Source organism: Lynx canadensis, chromosome F2 (assembly GCF_007474595.2).
Source record: "Lynx canadensis isolate LIC74 chromosome F2, mLynCan4.pri.v2, whole genome shotgun sequence".
NCBI classification, from domain to species: Eukaryota; Metazoa; Chordata; class Mammalia; order Carnivora; family Felidae; genus Lynx; species Lynx canadensis.
In genome coordinates this window covers 36946013-36967369 of record NC_044320.2, presented here as the reverse complement: position 1 = coordinate 36967369, position 21357 = coordinate 36946013, and the positions used below count along the sequence as shown (strand labels likewise).

At 41.6% G+C, this 21357-nt stretch overlaps 1 pseudogene; it reads right to left on the bottom strand.

The window, feature by feature from the left end:
* Positions 1-10067: 10067 nt before the first annotated feature.
* Positions 10068-10730, bottom strand: LOC115506029 (annotated as a pseudogene).
* Between the last annotated feature and the right edge of the window lie 10627 nt (positions 10731-21357).

Sequence of the window (21357 nt, the reverse complement as noted above, 5' to 3'; positions counted from 1 at the left end):
ATCACTTAATTTCACACAGTAGCTTAAGTATTCGAATTCATACTTCAGTACTTACTGATACATTCTGAATTACTTTAATCCAGCTTTATCTGTTCCATCCCCTCTTAGCCTTTAAGCCAGTCATGCCCCCTTTAAATTTTTTTAACCTGCACATGATTTAGTATCAGTTCTTTTTAGTTGAATAAACATTCATTGCAGACCTGGTCCATTCCTCATAGTTGATTTCTCTACAAGATTCCTTGGCATATTGAGAAATGGAATGTTATGGATGCCTGGACAGAATGTCCATTTGCCATCTGTTACTTAACAAATATATCACCCTATCTATTCTTGTTTTAGTGTGTCTGTCCAATTTAAATTAGAAACAAACCAAGGAGCCATGGTGTTTCAGACGGTACTTGGTAGCTTTGGTAACCCAGTAAATGTTTACCAATTAGAAAACTAAACAAGCAAGGCAGTTAAGCCCAAGTATTTTTTTTTTTACCACAAATCTTAAAAGAAGTAATGATGAATATGTTTATTTTCATTTATTGGAAGTTTTAAAGCTGTTTTATACTCCTTGAAGGCTGCCTACCATTTAATCAATGGGATACTTTGTACAAGTAGTACCAGAATAGTAAGTTAAATGGATTTATGGAACAGTATTCATACATAATATAATCCTTGAGAATGTATCAACATGTTGAACATTTAAGAACAGATAGGGCAATGGCTTGAAAGGAGGTTTTGAGTAAAGAGGCTGTGCAAAGTGGAAATGGTCTTGTACTCTGTACATTGTCATATTTTCCAGAGGTGCCTTTTCCTGCTTGTCTTCTTGAAAGCTGGAGGGATTTCCTACTCTTCACTAAGGCAACATAGATATATTAAAAAACAAATATTTATTGAACATCTCACTGAATCCCCATGGGTACCTCAACTCGGCCTGTCCAAGACAGAATTTTCTCTTTTCCTCTAACTTGTGTCTCTCATTCACCCAGGCCCAAGCCAGAAATCGAGGATTCTTACCAAGCACCCTCCTTTCAGTCACTTCCAATTCATAATTAACCATCCCTGTTAAACATTCCTGCACTCTCCCTTCTATACTCTCCTTCGGCCTTTAGGGCAGTGATTTCTACTTTGCACATTAGAATCCCCTGAGGAGCTTTAAAAAAAATCCTGATGCCCAGGCTGCCTCTGCCAATTAAGTTAGTATCTCTGAGGATGGCACTCAAGCATCAGGATATTTTTTTTTAACTCTCCAGGTGATTCTAGTGGTTGAAAACTATTGCTAGGGCCTCATCATTATTCACCAGATTACTGCAAAGGCATAATAATTGGCCCTAGATGCCTTGAATTTGGCAGCATTGTCCCTTTCTTTCCCTACTGTCTTCTAATTCATTCAAAATCAATTCAATAAATATTTATGAGTGCCTAGTATTGGGGGGGGTCCCAATATAGCAATGAAAAAGATAGCCCTTGTATGTGGTCTCATAGTCTGGGGGAGTGGGGTGGCACAGTTGGGGGGAGGAAGAAAAAAAAAAACAAAGAAATAAAGGAAAGGAAATAAATTTACCCGTGTAACATATAGAACCAGGAAGGCTGTTACCTTAGTTTGGTTTCTCCAACTAAAGTCTACTCCTCTGACATTTGAGCTGGGTTCTACAAGACAAGAGGAGGCAAACAAGTGAAGGGATGGGAAAGGTAGAGGAACAGTAGGTGCAAAATTCCTAGCCAAAGTTGCCAAGTTTAAGGCAGCTAGAGACTGAAGCATAATCAGGACGAGGGAGTAGAACATGGAGTTAAAGAGGCAGGAGGAAGCCAATTATGTAAGACATTTTGAGGTCATCATAAGGAGAATTCTAACTGGTTGGTATGATATATGATTAGACACAATAGATTTTCAAGTGGAGAGACACCTGATTTACCTCTGAAAAGGATCATTCTGGTTGCTCTGGGGACCACATTCTGGCAGAGCAAGACTGGAAGCAGGGAGACCAATTAGGAGGCTACTTCAAGAATCTAGGAAAGAAATCATAGTTCTTTGAACCAAGGTGGAGACGAAAGAGGATGGTTTCCAGTATTTGTTTAGAGGCAGAATTGGTAAGACTTGCTTAGAATGGAGTGAAAGCAGGGGATGAGAGGAAGAGAACAGGGTTACAATAACAGCTGCTTTTTACTGAATACATGTTACCTGACAGGCATTGTTCTAAGTGGTTTATAAGTATTCAGCCATTTAATAATCACAAGAGTCCCAAAAGATAGGTGCTATTCTTTTTTTAAAAAAATTTTAATGTTATTATATTTGAGAGACAGAGAGAACAGGGAGGGGCACAGAGAGACAGAGACAGAATCTGAAGCAGGCTCCAGGCTCTGAGCTGTCAGCACAGAGCCTGACGCAGGGCTCGAACTCACCAGCCAGGGAGACAGTGACTTGAGCTGAAGTCAGATGCTTAATGGACTGAGCCACCCAGGCGCCCCAAAAGATAGGTGCTATTCTTATCCCATTAACAAATTAGTATCTGAGGCTTGAGGGTAAGTAATTTGCTCAAGTTACATAGCTGGTAAGTGGCAGAACTGGGATTCGACCATGCAGGCAAGTTAGTCTGACTCTAGAATTCATATTCTTTTCTACCCCAAACCATAGCCCCCTCCATTGGTGTCACAGTCAAAGTGAAATTTTCATCCACATTAAACTACTTAGGGTACCATAAATCCTTTCTCCTTCCTCCACTTCTTCCTCCTTCTTCTTTCCTCCCTCTCTGTACACATGAGCATTTACTTTCTTTGCACGTGCTGTCTACTATACCTAGAATGCCCTCTCCCCTCCCTTCCCTTCCTGCTCAATGTAGAACCTTTGCGGGTCCTTACAGGCTACGTCAGGCCCACCTTTATGCTCCATAGCAACCCTGTGCTTACCTCCATAATTTTCTATGTAAGGTGCTTCATCCTTATTTGTAGGTCTTCCCACTAAACTTTGAGGCAGGTAACTTAATGCCCAATACCTAAGACAGAGAGCAAGGAGGTTTCTCTGGTCATTGGGAGATACAAATGTGGTAATGCATGTCCTTGCCTTCAAGAAGCTTGTAAACTTGACAAGGAAACAGACACATAGAAAATCACTCTAATACAAGGACAAAGGTATCAATAGAAACAACTATGTTATAGGACAGGACATTGGAGGCAAGAAAGTTGGCTTGAAGGTTCTGCTGGGGAAAAAAAAATGCAACCAGAAACGTGATCTTGGGGGCTTTATTCTCCACCATCATTTAATATGGCTTGGGGAGGCAGCCTTGGGACCTCATCCAGATAGACTTGGGAGATTCTCGGTTGCCACAGTTGATTCACTGGAATGTGCTACTTCCTGACTTCTCACTTTTACCTGTCCCTGTGTGAATAAGTGTATTGACTCCAGTTTGTTCAATTCCCTTTCTAGCAAGGTCAGAAATTTCTTCTTATGCAAGTCCCTCCTTTTTCTCGTGTGTGAGGCTTCAGAACTTGGGTTCTAGCTGTGGGACGTTGGGAAAGTTACTGAACTCCTATGACCCACAGTGTTGGGCCCAAGTGTGTAGGCGTGAGGGTTTTGCCCTGCATTACCATAAGGGGTGTCACTGACATAGACACCCTGTGGTCATAGATCACACGTGGATGCGCTTCATAGTAGGCCTTCTCAACATGACCCATCATGAAATAGGGGGAAAATAGTACCTACCCCATTGAGTTGTTCTCGAACTAAATGAGTAAATGTAGATACAGCACTTAAGCTTGGCATGTAGTAAATCATCAGTAAATGTTAGCTGCTATTACAAGGTAAAGGGAAGCCGGCTAGAGTGGGAATTAATCCAGCTAGGATTTTAAAAGTGGGGTCATCTGTGCCCCTGCTTGGGTGGTTCTCTTCATTGTTAGGACCATAGAGGGAATCTGGAGAGGAAAGCACTTTTCTCTTCCAAATTGAGGACCTAGGACCCTCAGGGGAAAAATCCTTCAGGTGGCTGAAAGCTGAGTTGCTCTGATCCACCAATTCCTCCTGCCCCATCTCTCGCTCACCACCTTCCACACGGAAATGGCACCATATACTCCCCAAAGCCAGCCCAAGCCACTCTTTCTTGTGGAAAGATTAGACTCCCTGAAGGGCTATGAATCAGCCTGTAGGGTGGTATTTCTCAAAGTGTAGGCTAGAATCCTCATTGCTAGAATCACATGGAGCACCTGTTAAGATAAATTCCTGGGTTCTATCTCAGACTTACAGAATCATTATCTGTGAGATGGTAGTCCTGGAATCTAGTTTTTAACAAGCTCTCCGGGTAATTCATACTACATGTTGAGAACTACAGCTTAAGTGCTCAGCCATTATGACAATATCCCAGCTTCAAGCAGTTTTTCTTTCACAAGATCTCTCATTAGGCTCCTTAGGAGGGAGGGTATCTCATTCCTCTTCAGGGACCCATCCAGTTGTCTATAATCTGGTTCATTCTCCCTCCCACCCATTATCAGAAATGGTATCTCCTTTAACCTTCTCTTGGTAGAGACTGGAGCCTCAGGCCACCATTACCCATTGTTTATTCCAGTCTTTCTTAATTACCTTCCCTATTTGACTGATTCATGAGTTACCCTACTCTGAGCTGGTGACCTGGGCTAGAAATCCCCAGAACCCCTTATAACTAGAGCTGGTTAGACTCACTCTATGTTGGACAGGGTACGTTTGGCTGACTAGGTCCAAAGTGATGTGTTGCACTAGAAGCAGGATATCAGTGGGTGATGAGCAAGGACTTAGAATGACCATATGTCCCAGTTTGCTCAGGAGATCCCTGGCTTATACCCTGTTGTGGGGGCTTAATTATTAATGGTACCCCTTTCACTCTCAAAGAGTCCTGGGATAAACAATTATCGGTCATCCTGATAACGAGCCTCTGTCAAGACCACAGTTGCAATGCTTTAGGCCCTTGGATTGTGCCTAGACCACCCCCTTCCTACCTCTCCCAGCCACCAATCCAATGGCATGGTTCCTCTTCTCAGATTTCCTTAATGACTTTACTTTGGTGTAATACTTTGGACTTACATAAGGGATTTATAAGAAAGCACCGTGAAAATTGTTGCTATATTTACTCTCTCTGACTGTATCTGAAGAATGTTTTTTTTTTTTTTTTGGTTTTAGCACCTGGAATAGCTGTGTTTCCCCTGTTTATTATCCCCATTTGTTTGTCTTCTGGATCCCTAATGGAACTGACAGTATTTCTCTTGGCCATGAGGAAGCTTAGACCTATGTATGTGGCCTCCTTCTGGTCTGTATATGGATTAAACAGAACAGCACTTTACACGCTTAACTTACTCTTTTTCTTTTAATTTTTAAATTTTATTTTATTTTTTTTTTATTTTTTTTTTTAATTTTTTTTTTCAACGTTTTATTTATTTTTGGGACAGAGAGAGACAGAGCATGAACGGGGGAGGGGTCAAGAGAGAGAGGGAGACACAGAATCGGAACAGGCTCCAGGCTCTGAGCCATCAGCCCAGAGCCTGACGCGGGCTCGAACTTCACGGACCGCGAGATCGTGACCTGGCTGAAGGTCGGACGCTTACCGGATCCTTGCGCCACCAGGCGCCCCCTAAAATTTTTATTTGAGAGACAGAGAGAGCATGAGAGTGAGGGAGAGGGACAGAGGGAGAGAGAGAGAGAGAGAGAGAGAGAGAGAGAGATCTTAAGCAGGCTCCACACTCAGCATGAAGCCTGAGGTGGGGCTCAATCCCATGACCCTGGGATCATGACCTGAACCAAAACCAAGAGTCAGATGCTCAACCAAACTGAGCCACCCAGACACCCCATACTTACTTACTCTTGACTTGAGTCCTCTGTTTCCATTTCTTCACTAACTTGAGATTTAATTTCTCTGGTGCTACATATATGTATCTGTAACCCATCTTTTATCCTTTTTGAAACAAGGCAGGTAGAAAAATGTTTATGAACACATTCTCACAAACAAACTGGTACTAATTGCTAGTTATATAACTGAAAGAGATTATTTTAAAATGTATACAATGAATAATTTCCTCACTTCAAAATATAGCATTAACAAAATGAATAGCATTTTAAGTAACGCTGGATTTAGCATTATTCAACTGCGTTCTTATCTAGCAAGTGAAAGATTCAAACGAAAGCAAATGAACCAAAGATTAGATTAATTTTCAAGCTGAACTATTTTTAGATATGACCCAGAACCTTATACAATAATGTGATGAGGAACACTCACCTATAGAAACCACATAGCCCAATTAGACTCTATTCAGGGGTGTTTACCTTCGTAATGAAATTCTCTGCTGTTGGACATGAAGAAAGGGAGAGGAAGGGGCAGGTCAGGGAATCAGATTTGAGAATGTACATTCCAGATAATAGATCCATGAAGAGGAGTCTTTGGCCAGAAGTATGTGGCCTGTAACAGTCTCCAGACAATTATTCTTACTGCTGGCCTCGATAATATTGCAGGAGTTGGGACACGGAGCCATATAACATAAAACCACATAAAGAAATTCACCTTAATGAAATTACTGAGAAATACATTTTTTTACAACTAGTTTATTTGGGAGATTGTGCTGAATTTACAAGACTTAAAGTTATATGGATAGTATGGATAGTACACTGTATTATTTTATGGATAAATTAGGCATCTAGTTAAATGTGCTTCAAAAAAATTTCGCCCCAAGTTTATGGAAAGCATGCTAAATATAGTGATTTCTGCCCCTTATCAGCATAAATATACCCATTTATCTTTCTTTAATTACAAAAATTTGCAGAGAATATGGGAACCTGTGTAACTCCTAAAAGAACAAATGTTAACATTTTCTCATATTTGTATTCCTTTTCAAAGCAAAAGAAATGAAACATTATAGCATTGAAGCCTCCTTTGTTACTCCTCCCAGCGCCCCCCCCCCCCCCGCCCTTCCATTTCTCTCCTCCCAAGGTAACTGTTATCCTAAAAGTTTTACCCTTCTGGCTCACATTGTTATCCTTTTATGATATAAGTGCATATTCACAAATAACACATTCTGTTGTTTTATGTTCTAAATATAGTTTTTGCTAAACAACATTTTTACATAAATGATATTGTACCAAACGTATCATTCTACCTGCCTTCTTTTTTTTTTTTTTTCCTAATCAACATTGTTTTCAAGATCTACCCATGTTGATACATGGAAATCTATCTTATTCATTTTAGCTGCTTAATAAATGAGTTTTCTTATACATGTCTCTTTTTGCACATATGGGAGACTTTCTCTAGAGTATATACCTTGAAGCAAAATTACTGAAGACACTCTTTTGAAACTTGAAAAATACTAGAGACTGTCTTGTGGCTGTCCTCTGCTCTGATTATACCTGTAGGTATTAATAGTTAGTGGGTGAAAAAAGTAGGCATGTGTATTTGAATTCTCAGGGCTCTTCCCGTAAAAGTTCTAAAATTAATAATACAGGGAGATGAATGTCCATAAATCAAAGTTCCTATATGTCTATTCCCTCATCTTTATAATGAGGGTAATAAAAGTACCTCCTTCTTAGAATTTCTGCGAGAATTAAATGAAGGAATAAGTGTAAAGCATTCAGCACCTGGCACTTAGTAATAGCTCGGTAAATATTAGCAATTATCAGTAGTGTTATTTTAAGATGAGTGGATACTGGATTCAGTGGCTTTTATTTGAAGATAGTCTGTCACAGACAGAATTTTAAGGAAGAAAGAAAGTGTTATCCCCCCTGCAATATCATTTTTGAAAGTTTTATCTTTACGTTTTCCTTTTCCTTTCAAATTGTGTTTAGTATTTTTGGCAGAATATAGCACTGAAACAGTAAGAAGATCCAAGACATTTAAGCAGGGAGAAAACAGTAGGAAAGGTGACTAAGTATAAACTAACCCCTGCTGGCCGTGGACAGCCTGTTTTTGCAGGTGCCATGCTCCCACTTTTTTTGCCTTCCCTTCTGTTCAATGGTATTGTCAGGAAACTCATCAGCAATTAACAAAAGCAATTCTGTTTCTAGGGTGGTTTCAATTTAAAAAATCCCATCTACCTTTGCCAGGGGAATCCCATCAGAAATGTCAGGAGAAGACTTATTTAAAAGTTAACTTCCTGGCAAATGTGGTCAGAATCCAGAATGACTGATTAAAAGCCTGTGTGATGTCAAAAGGCGGACGAGAAATGACATGCAATACCTTGAATACATCAGCTGATTTTTGGGGTTAGAGGGAACAATTTGTTACCTTACCCAAACGGATACTTGGGAGTTTTCAAAACAACAACAAACCCCCCAAAACAAAACTATCACAAGTTTGGAGCTAAAATAACTGTGCTGAGCCAACATTCCTATCAGTGATCAAAGAGAAAAGATTTTAAAATAGTTGAATAACGAAGCAAAGGAGAAATATATCCGAAGTGTCAGGGCTAGCAATCTGTATTCAATTTCAAGTTGCTTCTGGGAGTTTTATATCCTGTGATAAAATCAAAACTTTTAAATAATATATCGCAAGGACATGAGGGGAAAACTGAATAATTACTACAATGCTGTGATTTTGAGATGGTGTTGTTCAAATAAAGATTCCCTCACACTAAAATTGTATTATCATTTATTTTTACCAAGAAGAGGAAGATGCCCACGGGTGTCTGGGTGGCTCAGTCGGTTAAGAGCCTGACTCTTGATTTTGGCTCAGGTCATGATCTCATGGTTCATGGGATCAAGCCCCGTATTGAGCTCTGTGCCGACAGCACAGAGCCTGCTTGGGATTCTTTATCTCCTCCTCCTTCTGTGCCCCTCTGCCACTGGTGCTCCCCCTTTCTCTCTCAAAATAATTAAACATTAAAAAAAATAACAAGAGGAGGGTTTCCAATCCAGATTTTGTACACTGTTGGTTCCATACATCACAGGAGCTATTTTAAATGATCTTCTCAGTGTTTCAGTGTTGAATAGAAGAGGAAATAATTTCATAGCAAGCATTCGAGGATTTAGAAACAATACTTGAGACATTCTATTTTCAGAAGTACAAATCTGCAACGCAATCAAATTCAAGGACTGATGACTAACGTAAATGGTCAATTGCCAGGAGGTAATTCTTTTGTTTCCACTTTAATATTTTACTGATTTATAGACCCAATAGGAACACGTGTAGAGTTTTTGTTTTTCTTTAAAATGAACAATGGATTCCCCTGAAATATTACATTTAGAAGACGTACGTAGGAAGTCTGGAGGAGAGAGGAAGTTCCTTTCATTTTCTTCTCCTTCCAGTGCCTACGCCAACCTCACTCCCATCTAGCAATGAGTACTGTTTTCTCTTAATTAGGCTTCTAATGTAACTTTGCATTAATTTTTCACAAGTGAAGAATTAAGAATTTGCAACCTGAGAAACCTAAGTATATGTGTATATGTATTTGCATAATGTCATAAAAAATTAAAACAAATAAAATAGAACCTTATAATGTGACATTTCAGTAAGAGATGATAAGAAAATTAATTCAAAAGATTCATCTTTCAAAAAGAAAATCCTAGAGAAGAAATATGTTTGCTGTTAAAGGCGGAGAACTTAAAACTGAAGGGTCTTAGCAGAGGGTTTGATTTTCAGGTCTTCCAAAGAAGCAAACCCACGGTCATTCTGGATCTTGACTTCCTGTATTGTATCTGCTAATCTGTCCCTCTGTTTGACCTGACCAGTTCCATGGTCTTTGATTCTCATCAGACTGTCACCTCTAGGCCTTTTCCTCTCAGTGACCTCTGGACAAGATACATGTACCTAGGAATTTCATTCTAGTTTTTTGCCCTCAGCAGCTTCAAATCTGCAGCCTGTCTCCTGGGTCCTTAAGCCCAATATTTACCAGATCTCTGCTTCATCCTATATTGATCTTAGAACATAGAACAGAATATAGAATATAGAATATATTCTATAGAATATAGAACATAACTATAGAATATAGAACATAACTAACTGATAGATTTTCCGATCATTGTTATCAACCCCAATATTGCAGAAATATCTGCGGATGTTTAGGATGGTTTATATCCAAGTATTTATATATGTTGATATACAGAGAAAAATTAGGATAGCCCACATGCACTTTTTAAATTTTTTATTTTATTTTTTTGCTGAGCACTCTGGTTTTCCCAAAGGGTCTTTTTGGGCCTACCTCCGGACAGGGAGGCTCTGCATCTAAAAACGTGTGTTGGGCCTCTTGGCGGTGCAGCATGGCTTGTGCTGGGGACGCAGGACCCAGTGGGGCAGCGGGAACTCGATCTTGGAGTCCCGGAACTGCTGGGCTGAGGGCTGGTGGCACTTGCTGGCTGCCATCTCCTCCACCTTCGTGACCTGGATCCAGTGAGCCCGGCGCGGTGTGGAGCGCCCGCCCGTGTCTCAGTAGCGCTGGGTGACAGCGCCTGCCGCGGTCGGGTCCCGGTACTGCCGGTACAGGCTGTGGGCGCCCCTGCCGGAGTCAGAGCGCAGCCAGGTGCTGAAGTCCCTCACCCTCAAGGGGATTTCTCCAACACCTGTCCACAGTGGACGATTTCCCCCAAGACTTCATCTTCTTCAGCTGAGACACGAAGCACCAGAAGCGGAACTTGGCGACAACCTGATTAGGCGCAAAGATTCATAAGCGATAGAGGGGCGGAGCATGGCATTTGGGGTGGGCAGGAGGCACCCCACCACCTTGTAGTCTCACAGCGTGCCCCAGGCCTTCAGGGTGCTCTCTTCGCTCGTGCCGCCAAGCAAGAAAAGACTAGGATAGCTCATAATTTTAATGCACATAACACATGTCAATCATGTCTTTAATTTCCTTCCCTCTCTCCTCCCTTAAAAAAACTCTGGGGTGTCTGGGGGGCTCAGTCCGTTAAGCATCTGACTTCGGCTAAGGTCATGATCTCACCATTTGTGGGTTTGAGCCCTGCCTGGGACTCTGTGCTGACAGCCCAGAGCCTGGAGCCTGCTTTGGATTGTGTCTCCCTCTCTCTGCCTCCCCCACTTGCTCTCTCTCTCAAAAACAAACATTTAAAAATTTTTTTAAAAACGCACTTATTTATTTATTTTGAGAGAGAGAGAGAGCATGAGCACAAGTGGGAGATGGGCAGAGAGAGAGAGAGAGAGAGAATCCCAAGCAGGCTTCATGCTGTCAGTGCAGAACCCAATGCAGGGGTCAGTTTCATGAACCATGAGATCATGAGCTGAGCCAAAACCAAGAATCTAACATTCAACCAACTGAGCCACCCAGGCTCCCTACATTGGTGTTGTAAAGGGGCTCATTGCTGAAAGAATAAAATCGTACCATTTGCCGCAACATGGATGGAACTGGAAGGTATTATGCTGAGTGAAATAAGTCAGTCAGAGAAAGACAGATATCATATGTTTTCACTCATATGTGGATGTTGAGAAACTTAACAGAAGACCATGGAGGAAGGGAAGGGGAAAAAAATAGTTACAGAGAGGGAGGGAGACAAACCACAAGAGACTCTTAAATACACAGAACAATCTGAGGGTTGATGGTCGGGGGGAGAGGGGAAAATGGGTGATGGGCATTGAGGAGGGCACTTGTTGGGATGAGCACTGGGTGTTGTATGTAAGTGATGAGCCACGGGAATCTATCCCAGAAACCAAGAGCACACTTTACACACTGTATGTTAGCCAATTTGACAATAAATTATATTAAAAAATAAACAAACAAAAAATAAATAAAGGGGCTCATTGCCTAAAGCCCTCAGAAGGGCTTGACCTTGACCGTCTATTGCTGCTTTCAGTTGGTCTTCATCTTCAACCCCATGTCCAGCCTGGCTTCCATCACCCTTGCAGGCATACTGGACCCTCTTACCCCTTTTCCATCCCACTCTCTCAGTCACACCAATTCCAATCTGTCTGCTTTTCTATTTCTTGTTTCTGAACTTCAGGAAAATGCATGCCAGCTAACCTCAAATTAGCAACCCCATTATTCATTTCTTATTGATTTCGAACAGCTATTCCCAGTATTCCCCATTCTTCTAAGTTCCTAATGTCCACTCTCTTTCCTTCATTTTATTCGACAAATACAAATTGAGAATCAACAATATGCCATGCTTGCTATGCTAGGTGATGGGCATTACCGTAGGGGCCCAAAAAATCCCTGCTTTGACAGATCTTACCATCTAGTGAGGGAAAAGAAGGTAACTTTCCACCCTTTCTGCTTTGCTAGAAACATCCAGGTCTTTTGGGAAACATCAGCCTCTTCACCCACCCTTTCTCTATGTCCTCTCTCTCTGCTTCTTTGTCTCTAGTTCCCCTCCTATCTCAGAGGAAAAGCCAATCTTATTTACTTTCCCATATGAGCTCTTGAATTCATTCCCTTCTTCCCTCCTCCAACACCTTACTTCCTTATGGTTGTTAATACTTTTCATTCTGAAACAAATGATATTATTTTAAACCCTTGAAATAGTCTGTATTAAATACAAAGCTATATTTTTACTTTCTTTGATGAAATAAATGCTGAGTACATTTGTTAATATCTTCAAAATCAGAACTGGCAGAGTTTCTTTGAATGCTATCTTATTTTTTTTTTTTCTTTTTGAAATCTTCTTGAAATAATCAGCATAGGAGCCAGTGGATTAGCATTTTTGGATCTGGTCTAAACATTCTAATGAATAGTTCCTCAGCAGATATGTCGGTATCACTTCTTTTAAAATGATTTTATTTGGATTGCCTTCCAGGTACTTTCTATTTTGCTATGAAAAAGTCCCAAATATATAGGCTTGGTTTTCAGTTTTTAATCTGAGATTGGCTAACAGATACCAGAAAAATTATTTTCAATTTCTGATCTGCTAATTTTGGATTGGTAGGGAAGAGTATTTCAGTATCTAGGAAATCTTATAAAAATTTCCCATTAGATTTAGTAATTACTTCTCATACACTATTTACTGCATTGGTTCCTGAAAACCTGTCTCCTGTAGGCGATGTCACCTATTACTTTACTGTGACCAGAACCTGGAAAATCCTGAGTGTATGGTCTTTCAATTCCAGTGTCTTATTTTTCAGTAAGAGGGTGTTAGAAATTTCCCCTTAGGAACACATCTGGTTCCTCTTTTTAAAATACTACTTTTTAAAAAGGGCATCCCACAACACAAGTTTGGAAAGGTGATGAGAACATCACTGATAATTTTGTTTTAGCATTGCTCTTCAAGCCAGCATTTCTTCTTCAGGGAACCAGACTAGGTGAGCAAGAAGCACTAATATATTATCTCTCTGTTGCTGTTGACACATTCTGACAATGAGCTATTGTAGAGATCTATGGGAAAACTGAGAAATAAATCCTGCCAAACAGGTAGGCTCTTCAAATATTTGAGGTATGAGTCCTACCCTGTAGTGAGAGTCTGAGACCTCAGAACTTCTTTAAGGGGGTCTGTAGTGCATGCATTATGGGAGACAAGATGCAAGGGCAATTGGTATCTACCCTGGCACAATGTACCTTCCTTCTTTGGGTCAGGGAAGGGGCTTCACTTTTGACCACATCCTCGGGGTTCCAGTTGCACATCTTCTTTAATGATCATAATTGGCACTTTTCCAGAGCCTCAAGTACCTAAGATCTCCTGTTGCAGAAGCAGGCTCAAGCTGGTAGGAGGGAGTAGTGGGGCAAGAAAGCAGTGGAGATGAATTGAAGCAAAGGAGCTAGCTCTTATCAGGGAGCGGTCAGCAGTTAAGATCTTCTAGTCAAAGCAGCAAGGTGAATTTCAGTTCACTTTGTAGCGTGTCTATATGCAAAAGGTCTATAGTCCAAGGGGCTGGGGCAATGTGTAGCAAAAGCTTCTGGGTAAGAGTATCTTTTTTTTTTTTTTAATGTCTATTTAGTTTTGAGAGAAAGAGGGAATGAGTGGGGGAGGGGCAGAGAGAGAGGGAGACACAGAATCTGAAGCAGGCTCCAGGCTCTGAGATGTCAGCACAGAGCCAGACGTGGGGCTCGAACCCACACGCTGTGAGATCATGACCTGAGCCGAAGTTGGCCGCTCAATCAACTGAGCCACCCAGGTGCCCCTGGGTATGAGCATCTTAAGATAGTAAGTGGGTATACAAATCGGAGAGGCCCTTCCAAATTCTGGAGGTGAACATATAGCCCCATGAAAGTGTCTTCTGTGAACCAGATGAGGGAGTCACAAAGGAATCAAGATCCTAGATGACACAGCTGAAGTACAGAGGGCTTTAGTTCCCAGAAGGATGTGGGGTGGAGGGTAACTAGAATCTGGGACTTGGGTCAAAGGCTCATCAGACCGGTTGCCTATGTGATGATGAATTAGAGCTCTGACAACTCTGCCCTAAAGCAGTGAACAAATGTGACAAATTCCAAATCCCTGGCTGATATTGTTTTATTGGCCGTGGGAGAGGGGTGGAACAGCTTACTGGCACCAGTGTCTGCTTATCCAGAACAGCAGGCATGAAGCGAAAGTGGGGCAAAGGTTGGCATAACTGACCTGAAACCACAGGTCAAAGCTTAGCATCTGATATACATGTGTGCACACACGCACAGCAGCCATCGGGCAGAAAGGCTGTCCAATTATTAGTGGTACAACATATGACCAAGGCGTTAGCAAGGAACAGAAACCAGATTATTCAGGAATCAAGCATGGGCACTGGCCCATACATAAGCCAAAAACCAGTTGGGTAAATGGAATACCAGGGGGTTCCTTTCTTTTGCAGCAAGGTCTACAGGCCTTATACCACCTGGTCATAAAGGATCACATTTTGGCAGGACACATAACAGGGTAGATCCTGAAAAAACACAAGAAAAGATGGGAAAGAAAAAAAAAGGAAGTTCCATTCTGTTGGCTCAAAAAAGTACCACTTGCATAATTACAAAAAGCCTGACTTGGCAACCATTCATGAGAAAAAAGACCTGGGGATTTTGTTGGTAATAAGCTCAATATAAGTGAGTTTGCGATATAGTGTTGCAAAAAAGGCCAATGAAATCTTCAGTTGCATTAGCAAAATATAGTTTCTAGATAAAGGGAGGCAATGGTCCCATTGAACTCAGCAGTGGTAAGGCCTCATCTGGAGGCTTATATCTAAGCACATTTTATTTTATTTTTTAAAATTTCTTAATGTCTATTTATTTTTGAGAGACAGAGAATGAGCAAGGGAGGAACAGAGAGAGAGGGACACAGAATCCGAAGCAGGCTCCAGGCTCTGAGCTGTCAGCACAGAGGCCAACGCGGGGCTCGAACCCACATACCATGAGATCATGACCTGAGCCGAAGTCAGTTGCTTAACCGACTGAGACACCCAGGCGCCCCTCCAAGCACATTTTAAAGAAAGACACACATAAGTCAGCATGAATCCAGAGAAGGACAATTAGGCCATAGAAAAATCTGGAAACCATGTTACCTGATATGTGTCAGAAGAACTGTCTGTGCTTGGACGAAAGAGAAAAGACTGGGGTGGAAATGTCTCTCCCAACACTTAAAAGATTGTGTGATGAGAGGAGTAACCTGAAGGTTTGTTAATCCACAGGGCAAACTGAGAATTGGGTTTCGGCTCACTGAAAAGCAGAAATTTTAAAGAATCAAAACTGTGTGACAATAAAAGTACTTTCTGAAATCACGAACTATCCGTTACTGAAAATGTTCAGGTCAAGTTTGAACGATCTTGTAAGGGATCCTAATTTTCTGTACGTGGAGTGGGCAGGGGAGGCGCACATAAGAGGAGAAAGGGAGCTGGATTTGTCCTAGGAGTCCTTAATAATTCTCCACCAGCAGTGTTTCCATGTCTAGACAAGATACTTGTCTAGTATCTTAACATCTTCTCCTTCCAGACATCCTTTCCAATTTTTTTTTTTTAATTTTTTTGTTTTTCAACGTTTATTTATTTTTGGGACAGAGAGAGACAGAGCATGAACGGGGGAGGGGCAGAGAGAGAGGGAGACACAGAATCGGAAACAGGCTCCAGGCTCCGAGCCATCAGCCCAGAGCCTGACGCGGGGCTCGAACTCACGGACCGCGAGATCGCGACCTGGCTGAAGTCGGACGCTCAACCGACTGCGCCACCCAGGCGCCCCTCCAATTTTTATTTTTATTTTTTAAAAAAATTTTTTTTCAATGTTTTTTTTATTTATTTTTGGGACAGAGAGAGACAGAGCATGAATGGGGGAGGGGCAGAGAGAGAGGGAGATACAGAATCGGAAACAGGCTCCAGGCTCTGAGCCATCAGCCCAGAGCCTGACGCGGGGCTCGAACTCACGGACCGCGAGATCGTGACCTGGCTGAAGTCGGACGCTTAACCGACTGCGCCACCCAGGCGCCCATCCAATTTTTATTTTTAAAGAAAGGAACAATCTTCATTTGACCTTTTGTTTTTGCTTCGAGTGGAGTGCTATTATTGTTTTCACCTGTTCAGCATTTTTGTATTTGGAAAGAGCATCCTGATTTCTTTGGGTGACTACCCCTCCCTCATTCTTGGTTCATAAGATTAGAGTGGTGTTAACCACCACCACCCCTCCTTTTAGGGGTGTTCATATGACCTTTGCCTAGCCTACTAGTGTTTCAGACAGTGATTAATTCAGGGATGGGCGTGTGACCTAAGCTGTCCAGTAAGAATCAATTCTAAGGTGCATGTGTGTGCGTGTGTGTGTGTGTGTGTGTGTGTGTGTTTTACTGGAACTATTAGGAACTGCTGGGACCACTTCTTTGTTAATTGTAAGGCTGGAGTTGCCAGAAACAAGCATGTGGAAAGAGTCTACAAGAGAATGAAGCCAACACAGAAAAGTGGGTGTGGCAGTGGAGAAAGAGAAAGAATATCCTGATGATATTGTTGAATCTCTGGACTTTCCAGTTACACAAGCCAATAAACTCTCTCTTTGGTTTAGATCTCTGTCTCTTGAAACCAAAATAGTCTGAACAATATGTTTGGGCTCTCCATTTCTTCCTAACTTCTCTCGTCCTTCTCAGTTCTTTACGTGGTATCCGGGGCCCATGGCAACTTGCCTGCCCACCTCTCCAGCTGCATCTATCACAGATGGCTTTGACACTGATGTAGACACTCAGTGCTGGTATGGAAGGGGCAGGCTGGCTCTGTGCCAGTCCTTCTGAAATCTGACTCCCTTGCGATGTTTTTGCAAGGAACCTTCTTTTTACTCCTAAATGCTTTTGTCTCTGAGTCTTCCTTTCAACATACCGTTAAAAAAAATTTTTTTTTTAATGTTTTATTTATTTTTGAGGCAGAGAGTGACAGAGCATGAGCAGGGGAGGGGCAGAGAGAGAGAGGAAGACACAGAATCCGGAGCAGGCTCCAGGCTCCGAGCTGTCAGCACAGAGCCCGACGTGGGGCTCGAACCCACAAACCGCGAGATCATGGCCTGAGCCGAAGCTGGACGCCCAACCGACTGAGCCACCCAGGCGCCCCTCTGAGTCTTCCTTTCATATTAATCTGTCCATTTCTTTCTATGGCTCCTCCATTTTTCTACCCTTTAGATTAGAATCCTGGTAGTCCTCTGAGACATATTTATTAAGCACCTCCCATCTGGGCTAGATGCTGGTGATTCAACAGGGAAGTCAGCATACACGGCCCTTGTCATCTTGGGCTTAGAGTCGAGGGGAGAACACTAACTGGTGCAGCTGTATCCAAATCACAACTGGGAGAGAATCCAAGCAGCTGCCCTTCTGAGCTTTGATTTCACACAGTGTAGGAAAGCCGTCATCATACTCTTAAGAGTTATATTTTCCCATTGCAGATGTAGAATACAAAATTCAAAAGGAACAAAAAGAGTGAAAATTCTCTTTTTTACCTCTGTCCCTCAGTTCCCACTCCTTTGGCACCCCTCCCCCCAGCAACTATTAATAGTGCCGTATGTATCAATCCAAAACAAGTCTGTGCACATGCAAGCAAATATACACGTGTATGTTCCCCATCCCCACCCCCTTTATAGAGAGTCTTTGCATCTCGCTTTTTTCCTCAATAATGTATCTTGGAGGAATGCTATACCAGTACCTATAAAGGTACACTGTTCTTTTTATTCATTATTAATTAATTAATTTATTTATTTTGTTTGAGAGAGAGAGAAGAGAGCTTGTGAGGAGGGGAGGGGGCAGAGGTCAAAACAGAATCTTAAGCAGGCTCCACACTAGGTGTGGAGCCTGATGTAGGGCTTGATCCAGCAACCCTGGAATCATGACTTGAGCCAAAATCAAGAGTCAGACTGGCTCACCCAGGCACCCCATACACTGTTCTTTTTAATGTATGCATAATATTCAATTGTACAGATACACCCTACATTAAACTATCTCCTATTGACACACCTTAAGTTGTTTCCAGTATAATGCTCCCACAAACAAATTTGCAAGATTATCTGAATTATATATTATTTCATATGTATTATGAATTATCTACAAGATAAATTCCTAAAAGTGGAATTCTTGAGTCAAAGGATATGTCTAATTTTCCACACTGATATCGATTGTCCACTTATTTCCCAAAGTAATCACATACTTTTAAGTCTTACAGCAATGGATGAACACCTGTTTTCCGACATCCTCTTTGACAAAACCTATTATTAAATATTTTGGTCTTTGCAAATCTGTTAAGTGGAAATGCTATCTCATTTGCATTTTAACTTGCATATTTTATTGAGTGAGGCTGAGTATCTGTTTGTGTTTAATATTCACTTGTATTTCCTTTCCTAGAAATATTTGTTCATGTTCTTTGCCCATTTTTCTGTTAGATTTTTGACCTATTGATTGGTATATGCACTTTATATTTTATGGAAATTAGCTTCTTCTCTTTCCTATGTGGTGCAATTTTTTCTACACTGCTATTTAACCTTTCATTTTGTTTATATGTTTCTCTTTTTTGCTTTCTTTTGTTTATTTTTGCCAAGAACACGACAACTTTTAATCTTCTCTCTTTTTCATCCTCTGGATGTTGGTAAGTCTTAAAATTTGTTCCTTCTTACTATTCTCTGCTTGGGGGTAAAATGAACAGACCATTTGTAACCAAGGAAGATAAGTGGCTAAGAAGCACAAAGAACGGTCATCCTCATAAACAAACAAAAGAAAATACAAATGGGATTTCATTTTTTACTCTAGCAAAGATAATCAGAGTGAAACCAACATTGCTACCCTCTGTTGCCAGGAGCGCAACTTAGTTCAATACTTTTGGAAAGCAAATTCTCAGTAAGTAGCGAGAACTTTACATTTCTGAAAAATCCTTATTCAGTAACAGCACGTCTAGAAATTTATCCCACGGATATACCATCAAGATGGACAAAGATTGATGCATGAGATGTACTTCCACACAGCACTATTTTAACACGGGAAGAATTGAAACAATTCATAAGCGGTTGTCCTACAGGTAAACCATGGTTTGGCCACACCAACGAAGGCCACACGGCTACAAAAATAAAGCTATTAATGACGTGAGAAAATTGTCACACTATTACACTAAAGACGGGATTCAAAATTGCTTGGACAGTGAGATCACAACTGCATTAAAATTAAAAACTGCCAAGAAGTGTCAAAGCAGTGGTTACTTGTGTTTAGAGATATGCGTGAAATTTTTCTTTTTACCTTTCTATGATTTCTCAGATTTTATAATGCGCAAGTATTATATAGTCTGATAAAACTAAAAGTCAAAATAAGCACACCTAAAAGGAACGTAAACCTATTTCTAGGATTTATGCTTTTTCTTTGTGTTTCCACAGTGACCACATAGGCCTTTATTTATTTGCTTTTCCCACTGGGATTATCGAAACAATCCATATTACCCAGTCTGGCCTCCTCTGGGCTCCTCCAATCTGTTAGACTACAGGAAAACACTGCCTGTCTTTACTCGTGACCCACAACGTCTCCCTGCTCCCTACCGCATGATGTTTACATTACTCAGGCTAGTACATCAGCCCCTCATAATCTGGCCCCCGCTCTACTTAAATCATCCAAGTGGATTTCCTGCTACTCTCCAGGGACATCCTGCATCCTGGGGTGGGGGTGGGGGGGGTCTTGTCACTGTGCCACCCTGGGCCTTTTTGACTCTGCTCATTCTGTGCATTGTTCTCCTGACTGCCTTCCTCACGCTCCCTTTGTGCCCATATCTTACACATCCTTAGGAGGTTCCATCTCCCCCATGTCTAACTCCTCCTCCCCCTTGGTGGAACTCTGAGAGCATGTCCTTTCAAACGTGGCTGTGGTGGAATGCCTCGCCGTTCTGCTACCATTTCTCATGGGCTGATATCCACTCCCCAGCGGTGTTGAGAGCTCCGTGAGAGCCGGCAACACTAATCATAATCTTCTTTTCTCTTCCCACTGGGTGTGTGCAAAGTGCCGAGCAGAGGGAAAGCCCCGGGCAACTCCTGAGGAGGCTGCTGTGACGGGCAGGTTCCTGGGCCCTCTTTCCCCTGTTCTTGCCTGGAAGCCTCACTTGTGAGGAGGCCCTGCCCGGTGGCAGGAGCAAATTAGAGGAAGCCCTGGAATGGTGGGGTTCTCAACCCTGGCTACCTATTATTAGCATTTGGAGACCTTTAAAAAATACAGTTGCTTGCTCTCTTCCTCCCCCTGCCCTGCTCAGAGGTTTAGAATTTAATTGGTCTAAGGTGGGACCAGCACTGATGTATTTTCTAAAGCTCGCTCGCTGACTCTAATGGTTTCATTAACCCAGCCCCACTGCTCTCAGGCCCCAGCCCTTTTGGCATGCGCCCCTTCCAGCACTTTCCTGTCTTGTTTCCAGGCAGGAAGTCATCCTAGAATTGGCCAGGGACTCCAAAGAGCTGTCTTTAGATAAATGCTTTGGCATCGGCGATAGCCTTTGTTGTTTTTCAAAGGTGTTTACTTTCAAACTGACAACTGCCTGCCTCAGAGCCTGCTCTGAAGATTGCCTTGCATGGGTTGTCTTTCAGTCTAGACAGCAAGATAAGCTAATGGATGGACAGACCAGCACTAGGGTTAAAATAAGCTCATATCACCCCCCCCCCCAACAAAACACTATTTTATAGCAATCTGATTGAAACAGTTTGTATCACATGGGAATGCAATACATAATTTGTGTGACAGAGCTAGAACAAAATATCAAAGAAAAGAGAACATATACAAAGAGCAAAATCTCAACCATTATAAAAATTCGACTAATGTATTAGTACACAGCCCCCTGATTTATACAATAACAAAAGCAATAATAACAATTTTTAGCACTCACTATGCACCAAGTACATGTTCTAAGGTTTTTTTTTTTATTGTCTCATTAATCTGACAAACTTATGAGGTAGGTATTATTAACCCTCATTTTATACATGAGGAAATTGAGGCACTGAATAACTAAAGAATTTGCTAGCTGGTAAGTATCAGAGCCAGGATTAGAACGCTTTCAGGGTTTCTGTTCTTAACAACTTTCTAAAGTAATTCCTATTTCAAAGGAAAAAAAGGTTTGTTTTTTT